The sequence below is a fragment of the Mauremys reevesii genome, linkage group 8 (assembly GCF_016161935.1).
Source record: "Mauremys reevesii isolate NIE-2019 linkage group 8, ASM1616193v1, whole genome shotgun sequence".
NCBI classification, from domain to species: Eukaryota; Metazoa; Chordata; order Testudines; family Geoemydidae; genus Mauremys; species Mauremys reevesii.
The window spans coordinates 21,489,154-21,501,773 of NC_052630.1; the positions used below are offsets into that span (position 1 = coordinate 21,489,154).

The 12,620-nt window shown below is 54.0% G+C and overlaps 1 long non-coding RNA gene across 1 annotated transcript; it reads right to left on the bottom strand.

Moving 5' to 3' along the window:
* On the bottom strand, window positions 1-4,364 carry LOC120370267. Its single transcript, XR_005583674.1, has 3 exons — window positions 4,296-4,364; window positions 2,352-2,424; window positions 1-16 (listed from the first exon to the last, which is right to left on the bottom strand). It is a non-coding gene; the product is annotated as an uncharacterized LOC120370267 (long non-coding RNA).
* Between the last annotated feature and the right edge of the window lie 8,256 nt (window positions 4,365-12,620).

Genomic DNA, 12,620 nt, shown 5'->3' on the forward strand with positions numbered 1-12,620 from the left:
CTATTCTTTACTGGACCTAAACAGAATAGAAACACAAATAAGGTGCTTTGCACATTCTTGTCTTTTTCTCTTGTAGTTTCTTTTGCTTTTTTTGGTTGCCTTTTTTTTTTTAAAGACTTGCTAGCTACTAAGTCTGCTGTGAAAAGTGATATTAACAAACATATGATAACAAACAGCCTCCGCAAGCCCGGGGACAAATTAAGCCCTGATGGGGAGGTAGGTATGGAGGCAGCAGGGACCAGGGGTGACGGGGGGGCGGGGTGAGTCTGGGGCCAGAGCCTGCCACTTCGCGGCCAGGGAATGGAGCCCGAAGCCCCGCAGGTGGAGCCTGCCACCTGCCACCCCTAGGCTGAAGCCCATCCCCACTGCCCCCAGGAAGGTGGGGAACTCACTGGCTGGCTGCTCCTCCAGCGTTTGCATCTCCAGAGGGGGCAGAGCCAACCCCTTCTGGTAGCCACGGGGGAGGGGCTGCTGCTTTGCTCCCTCTCCCCATCACTGCCTAGGAGGCTTTGGCCACAAGAAAAGCCCCAGGTGGACGCATGAGGCCACAATGGGACACGCATTTGAGAAACGCTGATCCTAGCGTGTCGAGCCTGTGGGGGTCCTTCAGGCTGCAAGTCACTGTCTCCTTCGCATAGCCTGGAGGCTGGCAGGATCCCTGTCTAGTGCCTGGGCACAGCACTTGCAAGCGGGCTGAGCAGGCCAATACAGATGGGATGGAAACAGCCCACTGCAAATCCCAGTAAGCGGTTTATGCTGGCCACATGCTGAGCTGTTGTTCAGGAGATAGCTGGGCCTTGGGCTGGGCTGGGCTGGGCTGGGCTAGAACAGACTCGGGAATGTATTTCCCATGCAGAGCAAACACCATCTCAGTCGTCCTCCTGCCCCTCTGCCAGATACCGCTCGGACCCAGCCATCCACACGGAGTACTAGGATGAGACTGGGGTGTGTGCGGGGGGCTAGATTCCTTTTCTCACGCCAGTGGCATTTCACTCATCCAGGCCCTGGCAGCCACTACTGTATCACCCCAGAATGCTGCCCCCACTGCTGGCCAGGGACAACACCCGACTTTAGGGTGGGGCCTGCTGCAGTCTGCTCCCCTTCCCCACTCAGCAACAGGGCAGGACGGAGGCCTGCTGCTCCTCATCCCATCCCAGTGCTCCAAGCAAAGCCTCAGATTGTGAGTGGCTGAAGGCCCATGGGTGACACCCCCAAACCGCTGCTTGCTTGGCATGGGCCTAAGGCTGGTCCAGGGATCATTGCTCAACCATATAGTGTGTTGCTTCCTTGGCGCCCCCTAGAAGTGTCTAAAAGAAGCTGCAACAGCCCAATCCCCGGTGTGTTCTTGGCCTTCAGGGTAATTACTGCACAGCTGGGTGAAGTCGGATGGCTAGGACGTGGCGTCTTAGCAAGCAGAGATGGACAGACTGCTTTGATCGCTGAATCCGCCCCTGCAAGGACAGGACAGAGCCCCCAGGTGTGAGGCCCAGACCCTAATTGAGCGTAAGCAAGGCTTTTGCTGCATTTCCCTGCAGTGCCGCTCGTGGGGAGATCTCACTATTACACAGCAGGGGTTGGCCAAATGGGCACTGAAAGCCAAACGGACCCCTCATGGCAGGCCTCTCATGCTGTGTTTGGCACCAGCCCCTCCCAATCAGCACTGCCCTGACCCTGGGGCTGTTTCCTCTCAGCCAGGCGTGTGGTACAGGCCTCTTGCAGCATAAGTATGTGGAAGAATAAAGGGCAGTGTGCGTGCCTTTAAATAGCCTGGCAAGGACATACCCTTCCAGCAGGAATGCTCTGGCCCCATGACTGGAACATGTTGTTTGTGGCTGGGAGTGAGCGAAGGGGGAGGGTGCCTGACCCAACCTGTTAGCTCAAAAAGTGCACTCAGGACAAGGTTAAGAATCTCCTTCTTCACAGTTAACGGCATCTGTTGAGGCTTTAGCTCTGGGAAGTTTTCCGAGTCTTGCTCATGTGCAAGGTCACAACAAGGGTGGGTAAACATCCCTCCCCTCTCTTTGCTTCCCCCCTCTTGTGGCCGGGGTCTTCCACAGACCCCCAGCTCTACAAGGTCACAGCTAAATCAGCTAAATGCTCATGCTCCACTCAGCCTGGGCTCTCTGTGTCTAGTTCAAGGGCACAGCAACGTTGCGGGAACCCCACGAATTCTTTCACCCCTCACCCATATCAGAGGAATAGCCCAGGTCAGCTCTGCTGAGTCATAAGGTTGCCAATTTTGGCTGGACTTATTCTGGGAGGTTTCTGACATCACCTTTAATTAAAGATTAATCTTTAATCCCTGGAGACTCCAGAACAATCCTGGAGGGTAGTGATCACCTCATCCTGACCTGCAGCCTCGCAGTCTGCCAGGCCTGTACGCCAGCTTTGCAGTCTCCTCTCCTGGCTAGGCTAGGCCCATCCCTCTTTAACGCAGAGAGAAGACAGTCACAGGGGGTGTTGGACAGGGGGAAGAAGCATATAACTGTATCCAGGTTTCTCTCTCTGTCACACACTGTCGGTCACTCATTCCCTTCCCCCTACCCTCCTTCTCCCACTCTCTCGGGAGAACCCCTTTGGGTCCCCTGCTCCCATAGAGGCCTCAGGTGAGGGCAAGTAGGGGCCAGGCTGGCACCCCACAGGCACAGCCTGGCCGGCTGCATCAGTGACCGCGTGTGGCTGAAGGCAGAGGCTCTCCTGGGGATTTGGGTGTCAGATCCTCTTTAGGCTACGCTGCCTCCCAGAGTGAAAGCAACATAGGGAGCAGAGCACCTGCCAATCCCCCTTGCTATAAACGCCTCATGGCAATCCCACACCAGCCAGGGCAGCTGACTTTCCTGGGTCACATTATTACTGCCCAAAGTGACCATCGCCTATAGCGCCTCCTTTAGGTTCCAAGCTGGGGCAGCTTTCAGCAAGGGAGCCTCACTAAGGGCATGATGTGCCCACCTGGCAGCCCTTGGAAACCCTTGTTTGCCTTCAGCACAATTCTAACTGGGGAGAGAAAGGGCAGCTCTCTGGGTAACTCCCCAGTCCCAAGGGGTGGGCAGACAAAAGTTTATCCTGCTTCCCCAGCAGGACCTGGCTGGGCCAGGGTTATTCACCGTGCCAACGGCAGAGCAGCACAGCAGGGTCAAGACAGAGCTGGGGAGGAGGAGACGGGCTCCATCTTCCCCACACTCTGCTATGACTGATCCACACCAGCTGGGCTATGAGCAAGGAGCCCAGCTGTGCCAAGCTGTGGGCCCAGAAAAAGGGAACCTGTCGCTAGGATACCATGCAAGGACCTCTGATGGCGCTGCCCATGTCCAGGGAACAACCAGTAGGGGAACCCTTTCGGACAGCAGCGCAGCAGCCAAGTCTCAGAACGAGGGCTTGAACCCCCTCTTTCCCCCATGCCTGCCTTAAAGGGCTGTAACTTTGGAAAGCCAGACTGACGGTTCCTATCTGAGCTCACATATGAACATTCCCTGCTCCCCAGTGCACCAGCGGCCAGTAGAGAGCCCCTCACCCTTCCCCATCTTCTTCTGTGAAGAGATGTGTCCAGGGCCATCCCAGACTGGCCCTCTGCAAGAGGGAGCTCATCAGCCCCAGGAGAATCACCCACCACTTAGCTCCCCCATCTTGGCTGCAACTTTGGGGAGACCGGGTGGGGCAGACCCCCTCAGAGCTTCCCCATTCACCCCCACCCAGAGAAGGCCCTTCCATGAGGTCTCCATGTCTGCACTGCTGGCCGGCTGGCCAGCGAGTCTGGGAGCGTGTCTGTGGGCCAGCAGCGCAGCTGTGGTAATTATGGTATTAGGATGCAAGGGAAGCTCTGTGCTCCCAGCACAGGCTGTAAATGCTGATGCGCTGGCCTGTGGCCAGGCAGCACATTAACTCAACATTCCTGGCTTATTTGTAAACCAGCAGCTCCCTTCCCGCCTCCCCCTGCATCTCGGTGTCACTCGTGTTCCTCCAGCTCCGATTCCTCTTGTAATGACAACAGACTGCAAACGAGGAGGAAGGAGCCAAGCAGCTTGCAATGGGGGACACGGAGGCAGCTACAAGGCACGGAGCTGTCATGACACCCACCCAGAGCTCCTCATCAGCCTGGGATCCTGAGGGACATACGCAGGGCCAGGGCATGATGGAGACCCCAGTGGGTAAGGCAAGAGAGCGATGGGGAGCATTCCCTAACTCCTTGCACCTAATAATAATATGTCATCCTCATTAACTCCGAGAGCCTCTCAGAGAGGTAGGGTAATAAGTGTCATCATTCCCAGTTCCCAGATGGGGACAGTGAAATGACTCACCCCAGGCTATGCAGGGAGTCAGTAGCAGAGTCTTGATTAGAAGTCCGGAGTTCCTGTGCTCACAATGCTAGGCCCTCTCCATCTCCTCAACCACGTCATGAGTCCTATTGTTATCTGTGTTGCCATAGTGCCCAGTAAGAGACAGTCCCTGCCCCAAAGGGTTTACCATCTGTTTTAGTATAAGGTGTTAGTTACCTGTAAAGGGTTAGTTAAGACAGAAGAAACACCCAAACAGACCAATCAGGGAAAATGACCAAAGAGAATTTGAAAATCCCAGAGTTTCTTGTTGTCTCTTGTTCTTTCTTGTTCTGTTCTCTTAGTCACTCTGGAGACCATGCACCACCTGCTTAATTTCTTCTTTCTCTACTTTCTTCTTAGAATTGCTATCTTCTATTCAAAGAAGTGGTGTCTGCTGTATAGTGTGAGAGTGCATGCTATAATTCTGTTGCTTGCATGTTGTTTGTATTTTTTTGCTGTATTGATTTGTTTGAATTGGAGAGGGAGAAATTTCTCCAGGGATTAATAAGATTTAAGATTATGAATATCTATCTTCTATCTCTCTCTTTTTCTTTTTTTTTTCTTTCTTTTTTTCTTTTTAATCTTTATTTAAGTCTCAACTTCTGGTTTCATTCCTTGGAAGTTACCTGTGGACCTGGGGAAGTGAGTCCAGGGAGGAGAGAGACAAAGAGAGAGAGAGAGAGAGAGAGAGAGGAGGGGAGGAGGGCTGCTTCCTGTGTGTGTGTATGAAAGGGAGGATGGATTGGAGGGGGGGGGGGAGGCTTGGGGGGGGGGACAGTTTAACCTGAACTGAGGCCCTGACTGGTGGCAGCGAGAAGGAATCCTACCCTAAGGGGGGGGGTGGGGGGTCCCCTCTCCCTCTTTGAACCCACAAAGGGGGTGGTGGGATCCCATGACATGGTGGCAGTTAGTTAAGGGTTAAGGTTAGTTAAGGTTTAAAAGGGACAGAAACTAACAAACACCCTGACCAAAGGACCACCAAACCAGAAAATTTGAAAATCCCAGAGAAAGAGCGAGAGGGGTCTCTCTGTCTCTGTGTTCTGAGTTCTTAGTTCGTCTGAGACCACCAGACCAGATGACCACCAGAGTCTGCATCTAATCTTCTCTCTTTCTTTCTTATTTCTTCTAGTTTAATTAGAAGAACTGGGTACTGCTGCATATAAGAATCCTGTCTCTGCAATTCTGTCTGTGTGTATTGATTTATTTATATTTGTTTTGTTTTGTTTTTGTTTGTACTGAGGAAAGAAAGAAATTAATAGATTTATTTAAGATTAGACCCTATATCTGTCTTCTATGATTGTGTATTTTTTTTTTTTTTTTTTTTTTCTTTTTTTTCTCTTTAATAAACTCTTAAGTTTCAGGAGTTCCTCCTTCTTTGGATTGGGGAAGGAAGTTAAGGCCACTCTGTGGGGAGAAGAGTTGTCTCCAAGCAGAGAGAGAGCAGGAGAGGAGAGGGAGGGGGGCTGCTTCTGTGTGTGTAGTGATTCAAGATTTTGAATTTGAATCCCCCCCCCCAGCTTGGGGGGACAGGCAGGCAGGTCAGACGTTAAAACCTGACTGGTGGCAGCGAGAAGGAATCCTACCCTAAGGGTTAGGGTGGGGGGAGAATACCTGCGGGTCCCCTCTTTGAACCCACAAGCTCAAAGTGGGGGTGAGATCCCACGACATCTGAAGAGACAATTTGCACAAAGAGGAGGAGAGGAAACAGGCATAGAAAGGGGCAGGGACTCAGCCAGGTCACAATGATTCAATGGCAGACCTAGCAATGAAATGGAGGTCTCCTGACTCCCAGTCCAGTGCCCCATCCACTACCATGCTGCCTCCCCATCAACCCTGGGCTCTAGGGAAACGCAAAAACGTCCCTCCCCTCATATCCATTTGAATGTGGGAGCAGAGAGAGGGTGAAGAACGTTCCCTCCCTGCCCACCTGCAGTGTTCACAGGAAAGCATGGCTCCCCCTTTGCAGTGTTTCAGGGATGCAGTGTATCTGATCTGCACGTGTAAATGCCTCTTTGGGAATTAAATATCAGCGCTCCTTGTGCACAGTGCCTGCTGTCCCTGTTATCGGTGTGCTTCTTCCCACTGACAGAGTCGCTAAGCTGGAGCAGGGCTGACCCAGGGCCCTGCTAATTGCATCTTCCAGCAGAAAAGGCTCTTTGGATTTGTTGTTTGCATCAAGCGAGAGCCAGGATGGACTTGTCCCCTGACTTTCATCTGTCCTGCTGCTTCAGGCCAGGGAGTTCCGAAAGGCATCAGGGAAAGCCCGCTGCAGCATCTCTCCTGCAGAGCCTAAATCCAGGCAGCCTTGCTAATCTTCAGACACCAAATCATTGAAAATGGAAGGGAAATATATTTCAAGGAAGTCCCAAGCCTGTTTTTCATTGCTGAAACAGCATCCTCAGCTGCCTGCACTCTCCATGGTTGGCTGCTGTCAGTTACTTGGCTTCATTCAAGGGCTAGAGAAGGGTGAGAAGGCATGATGGGACTTTACCCAAACCCCACTCACAATCCTAAACCCTCTCCACAATCCCAGAATAGCTGGGTGTTTTGTTAAAATAGAGAGCAGGGAAAATAATGCTGGCATGTGGTCTGTCATCATTAGACTTCAGAGTCAACACCCAATGCAGTTAATAAGGGCAGTGCACAGCTGTCTTGGACCTCTTTTTGCTTGTGATACTCAGAAGGTTCTCTCCCAACTGCCATGATGGCTAGGAACTTAATCATCTTTAGAAATCAAAGCTTAAATCCTGCGGAAGCTGCTGGAGGCTGCCCAGGAAAGTGCTGTGAGCCAGCTTGATCCAAGCCCTGGCCTCGTGGGGCTGAAAGCATGGCCCAGTTTCCAGGGAACATGGGTGAAGACAGTGTTGCTGGGAGTGATGCCACTGGGGATGATATGGGCATTTGTGAGCACTGTTTCTGGTGGCGATACGTGTCTTCGTGGCGGGGGGGGGGCGGTGTTGGTGTGGTGCTGCTGTTATTAGGTGGTGCTCTCGCTGTCCCCTTGGTGGCAATGTCAGCATTCATGAGAGTGGCGTGATGGCTGGCACCGTGTTTTTTAGGCTGGCGTGGATGCTAGCAGTGGGTTTGCAATTGCTGCGGCTGCTGGCTGGCATGTTTCTGCTATTCTTCGGGGGCTGTGTAAATCTGGTTATGGTGCACCACCAGCTCTTTCCATGAAGGGTTAAACACTGGCAGGAGAGTGTCAAATAAAGTAAATCTGAGACAGGCTGGCATCCAAGTGCTGGTGGGTATGTGCCAAGCGGTGGCATTGCTCTCAGCGGTAGACCAGAAGATGGTATTTTGAAGAGGGAGACCTTACACAGTCATGGCCAGCCTTCTGGGCCCAGGCAGCACAGAGCTCTGGGACAATGCTGCCCTGGAGCGGGCAATTTGCGGTAGTGGCAGAACCAAGGAATCTTCTTCATGGCTCTTGGGTTGCTCACAGGCCCTGCTAAGAGCAACGGAATGTGCTTCCGAGGGGAGGGCTTGGAGCAAGAGGGAAGAGGCAGGGAGGCAGGATCACTCACTTCAGATTTGAGCAATTGACACCTGAATTGGCTAATAAAGTGTGAAATTGGTTTCACGCTCTGCTACCTTTTCTGAGCCGCATCGTCATTATACCTCCTCCCGTCTTCCCCCACAGCGAGGCGGCTGCTGCTGACGTCCTGGCTGCTGTCACTGTGCCTGCCAGATGAGCAGGTCAGTCTCATGCACGTGCTCAGGCTCAGCTGACTGACTGCGTGGGCTGTTTTGCAAGCCCTGCAAGGAGCCAGGCAGTGCGGAGCCACTGCAGTCCCGTCAGGACACACACCAGCGTCTGTGTAACCAGGCCACATGCCCCTGAGCTGGGCTGAGCAGCTCTTCCCCACTGTCGGAAGCAGCTTGTGGTGGTGGCATTGGACACGGGAAGTGCAGTCACATGGGGCACTTGATGCTGACAGGCCCATCGGCCTGCCATGACCCAGAATGCCCTAGCATCCTCCAGCTGCTTCCCCACACCACCAGCGTCCGAGCATTGGGCTTTGCCCTGGGTGTGTGGCACCTCAAGGCTTTGACCACAGGGTACTCCTGTTACTTGTCACTCCTTGTCGCTATTGCCTCCAGGCTAGGTGTGGGTTTCACAGGCAGGGAACCTGCTTCAGGCTTCCCCTTGCCCTGGTGTGAGGAATGGGGCAGGGGGGTAACTGGGATGCGTGGGCCTTTGCTGCACTTTAATATATCAGACCAGCTTTCCAGCGCTTCGTCATGGGAGCCTGATTGCAGCTAGTTTTCTAACCCCCCGTCATCTATGCCCGGGATAGACAACTGGTGGTAAAGGCTGGCCTGAGCCCGCCTGCCATTGCTACTCGCAGCAGAGCTGCCCTGGTCCTGGGCCAGCAGTTGGGGGTGAGGGATTGTTTAGAAAGTCTAGTGTAGACATGGCTGTGTGACAAGCACCATCACAGAGCTATGTCGGGATGTGCTGGGTGATTTCTAAAGTGAACTCATTGTAGGTCTATTTGCAGTGGATAGTACCCCTTTAAGAAGGTGGTCATGTGTTTACTGGCATGGTGCAGACTTGACTCTGTTTGCCCAAAGGTGCAGTTAATGACAAGGGCTGAGGCTCCAAACCAACCCCAACCTAGCACGGCTGCTCTTGGTCAAAGCTACCCAGGCCTCATCCTGCTCTGCTCATTTTTCATGTGTTGGGCTGCTGCAGCCCTTTCCGGCCCTAGGGGCAGGAAGCTCTGTGCCATGCCATCACCCCATCAGATCACGGTTAGCTTGGGGGCTAGGACAGGCCCTCTCAAAACTCTGCCACCGCCAAAGAGCTCTGGCCTCTGAAGGGAAGCTCAGCATAAAGCACTGTGCCCGGGAACTTGCCCTGTGAGCAGAACTGCTGCAAAGCCTGGCCACTGGGAATGATTTCTTGCCAGGTGCAGTGCCAATCAGATAGCCTTGTATGGTTTGGAACAGCACATGAAGGTTGAAATCAGGTACGTGCTGAGAACACCAGGGGCCATGTCGCTCCTCTTGGGCAAGGTGGGTACCTTGGGAGGCCTATGCTGGTCTGTTTCCATACACAAACTATACCACTGGTCGTCAGCAGCACCCAGAGAGGATCTTTGTGGCCTGACACATATGTTTTGAAACATACATGTGGGCACAAAAAGAGGAGTCACATATTTCCCTTGTCCAGGGCTCTGATGATGAATGATTATGCCTGGGAGTGCTCAGTAGCCACTCACTGAGTTTAATAACAAGAATTAGTCATTCCCTAGCACTTTTAATTCATGGCTCTTTGAAAAGCTGGGCTGGTATCATCTTGTCCCTTTGCCAGGCAGGAAGCTGGAGCACACAGAGAGAAGTGACTACTGGAGGGTCACAGTGTGGCAGGGGCAGAGCCAGGACTGGAACCCAGGTTTCCTAATCCCCAGGCCATTGCCTATTGTACTGGACCATGGCGCCCCCTCAGGGAAGGGGGTAGACCTGTGTCATTGCACTCCAGACACCTGTTTGTGACTAGCCTGGTCTGCACAAATGCCTGGTTAGCGGATGCACGCTGGGTATGTGTGCATGTAAAATATAGAGGCATTTGTAATCTGACCCTCACACTAATAGCTGCAGCACAGGGGAGAGAGAGGGCACTGCACCCACACAAGGATCAGAACCTGTGATTTCTAGGAAGGGGTGGATCTGCTGGGCTGAGCACTTGGAGCTTAGGGTAACAGGGCAATGGCAAGTGGGAGATACTTTGCCCTTGGGGAGCGGTTACATGTTTTAACTGCTGATAAAGTTAAACCCTTGCTCTGGTTAAAGATTCAGACCACAAGGTATGTTTTGCCATTAGTGCTGCATAACTGAGTACATTTGTGCAGGCAGAAGCTGCTGGCTGCTGCCACCTGATCACACCGCACCCAGGAGCTTGTATAAGATTGGCAAGGTGACAAGGTCCATTTGCATCTGATCAGATGGTGGAGAGACCTCACCTGCTGAGCTGCTCAGTACTCTTTCCAACCACCTCACATAGGGCACAGCAGGCAGGCAGGCAGCCAAGTGTTTGGAATGGGAGACATGTAGCTGGCCCACTAAGGGTCAATGGAGAGCAGGGCCTGTTCTACCCACCCTGAGCCCTAATTCCCGCAGTAGGCTGGGGTGGGGGTGGGGCTGCATATCTCAGAGGAGATGGGGGGCTCTAGTATGTGTCAGCCTCTTCCACCCTCACTCCCCGCAGGTTTCCTGGGGTTCTCCCAGGAACTGGTGATGTTTCCCAAAGGAGCTGCAGATCCCACTTCCTAGTGTGAAGAAAGCACAACCCCACTGGCTTCCAAGGAGCTCCCCCACTTAGGCCAGGGTGGGCCGTGATGCCTGGCTGGCTCCAAGCCTCCAGAGACGACAAGACTACGACACAACACCAGGTGACACAAGAGCACAACCGCCCCAAGGAACCGGGCGATGTCATGGAATATGGCAACAGAAACTAGAGCCGGGGAGGGGCAGCAGAATCAGCTTAGACCAGCCCATTTAAACAAACACCTGGCACAGAGCGGAGCCAGGCGGAAGCTGTGATCAGTGATCGGGCTGGAGCGTACACTGGGTTAGCTGACATAGCCAGCCTCAGGCAGTGATAACAGGAACCTGGCTGATCTGCATCTTACCTAGGAAATGCGGCCATGCCTGCGTCAACTGAGCAGCCGCCGCCAGGGCTGAGCCCGCGGCACGGCAGATGGGCCGTATGTGCAGTGGGGAGATGTGTGTTGAGGCTCTTGACTGACAGAATGGGGGTGCTGGTGAGATGCTGAGCAGCGAGGGGAAGCCACACTGTCCTCGCTCATCAGGAGCACCGTCCGCCTCGGGACATGCACCTCGCCTGCCTCTCCCTGGAATTGGGAGCGGGGTGGGGGAGTTGGCAACTACCTGAGCTGCAGCTCCATGGAGGGGCCGCTCTGCGCTACAGAGCTGGGATGTTATTTTGGGGGGTGGTTTCTTACTGTGGGCTCTGCTTGGCTCACATTGTTTGAAGAGTCATTGGGGGAATCAAGGACCTTCCTGGCCCTTTGCGCTGAGCACTGGACTAGCCTGCTTGGCCACCTGATTTGAGCTGGTCAAGTTAAATTCAGGGCCTGGGGGGACCCCCCAGCTGAGGAGGTAGCAGTGGTGGAAAGCAGGAAGCTGGGCAGGCCTGGGCAGGAGGGGTGCAGAGGGGGAAGGGGAGAGACACTGATTCAGCACATCGCTGAGGGAGCAGCCTCTGGGGGAGACCAGAGGCACCCTCAGCCAGCACCCTACACGGAGGGCAGATGGGGGCGAATTGTCTCTGGGCCAGCAGGGATTAACTGGAGCAGAGAGGGGTGATTTCTGTCGTCCCTGCACCAGTGTGAACAATTCTGGCCCATCGTGACGGGGGAGAGGGCAGAGAAGAATGTCCCAGCCAGGCTTCGCCTCCTCAGCATCTGGAGCAGGGGCCTCCGATAGGGAATGATCTCCCCTTCCTACCAGTGCTCAGAGTGGGGTGGGGGGATCAGGCCTGGCCCATGAGCTGTGAGTAGGCAGGGCCCCGAGCACTCCCTTGTGCTGCTCTTCCATTAGACCAGCCCTGTATCTTGCACCCCCCAGACTCACCGCTCAGCTGAGAGCTGCTCTCTGGAGGCAGAGGCTCGATGCTCATTTGGAGCCAACCTGCCCCCGGGGTTGTTGACCTGAGACCGCTGTGAACACAGGCTCGTCTCAGCAAGCCACTCCTTCCCAGCTCCTGCACAGAGAAGCCGAAGAGAAAGGCCGAGGAAAAACAGGAGAGAGAAGCAAAGCCAGTGGTGCTGCCTGTGGGTCATGAATCTTTTATTGGGGTAGATACTATAGACTGATAGGCACAAGAGCTGGCCTGGGAGAACACACGGGTAAGGTCCCTGGAGCACTGTGTGTGTCTGCCTGGCTCCCACACGTCCCAGCCCGGCGGGAGTCCCGTGCCATTTCACAACAGCCCATAACGCTGCTCTCTTGCCTTGCCCGGGTCCGTGCTGCCTCCAGCCTGCACATTAAGGTTTCCAGTCATAAATGCGCCACCGGCCCCCGCAGTTGGGGTTTCAGGGTGATGGACATTTTCCCCTGGGGCCGTCTCGGCTCTGCATAATGAGGTGCTTCATCTACCTGGCAGCTAAAGGCAAATCCCTCAGTGTCTCTCCCTCCCCAAGGTCACTCTCGCTGGGTTAGAGAGACCACAAGAGAGCTAAAGAACTGGAGAGTGAGAGAAGAGTCCTAGTTTTCTGGGGTTAGTTTCTGCTGTAGCTGCCGTTCCGCTGCTACCCAGGCTATTAGACTAAGCACCTG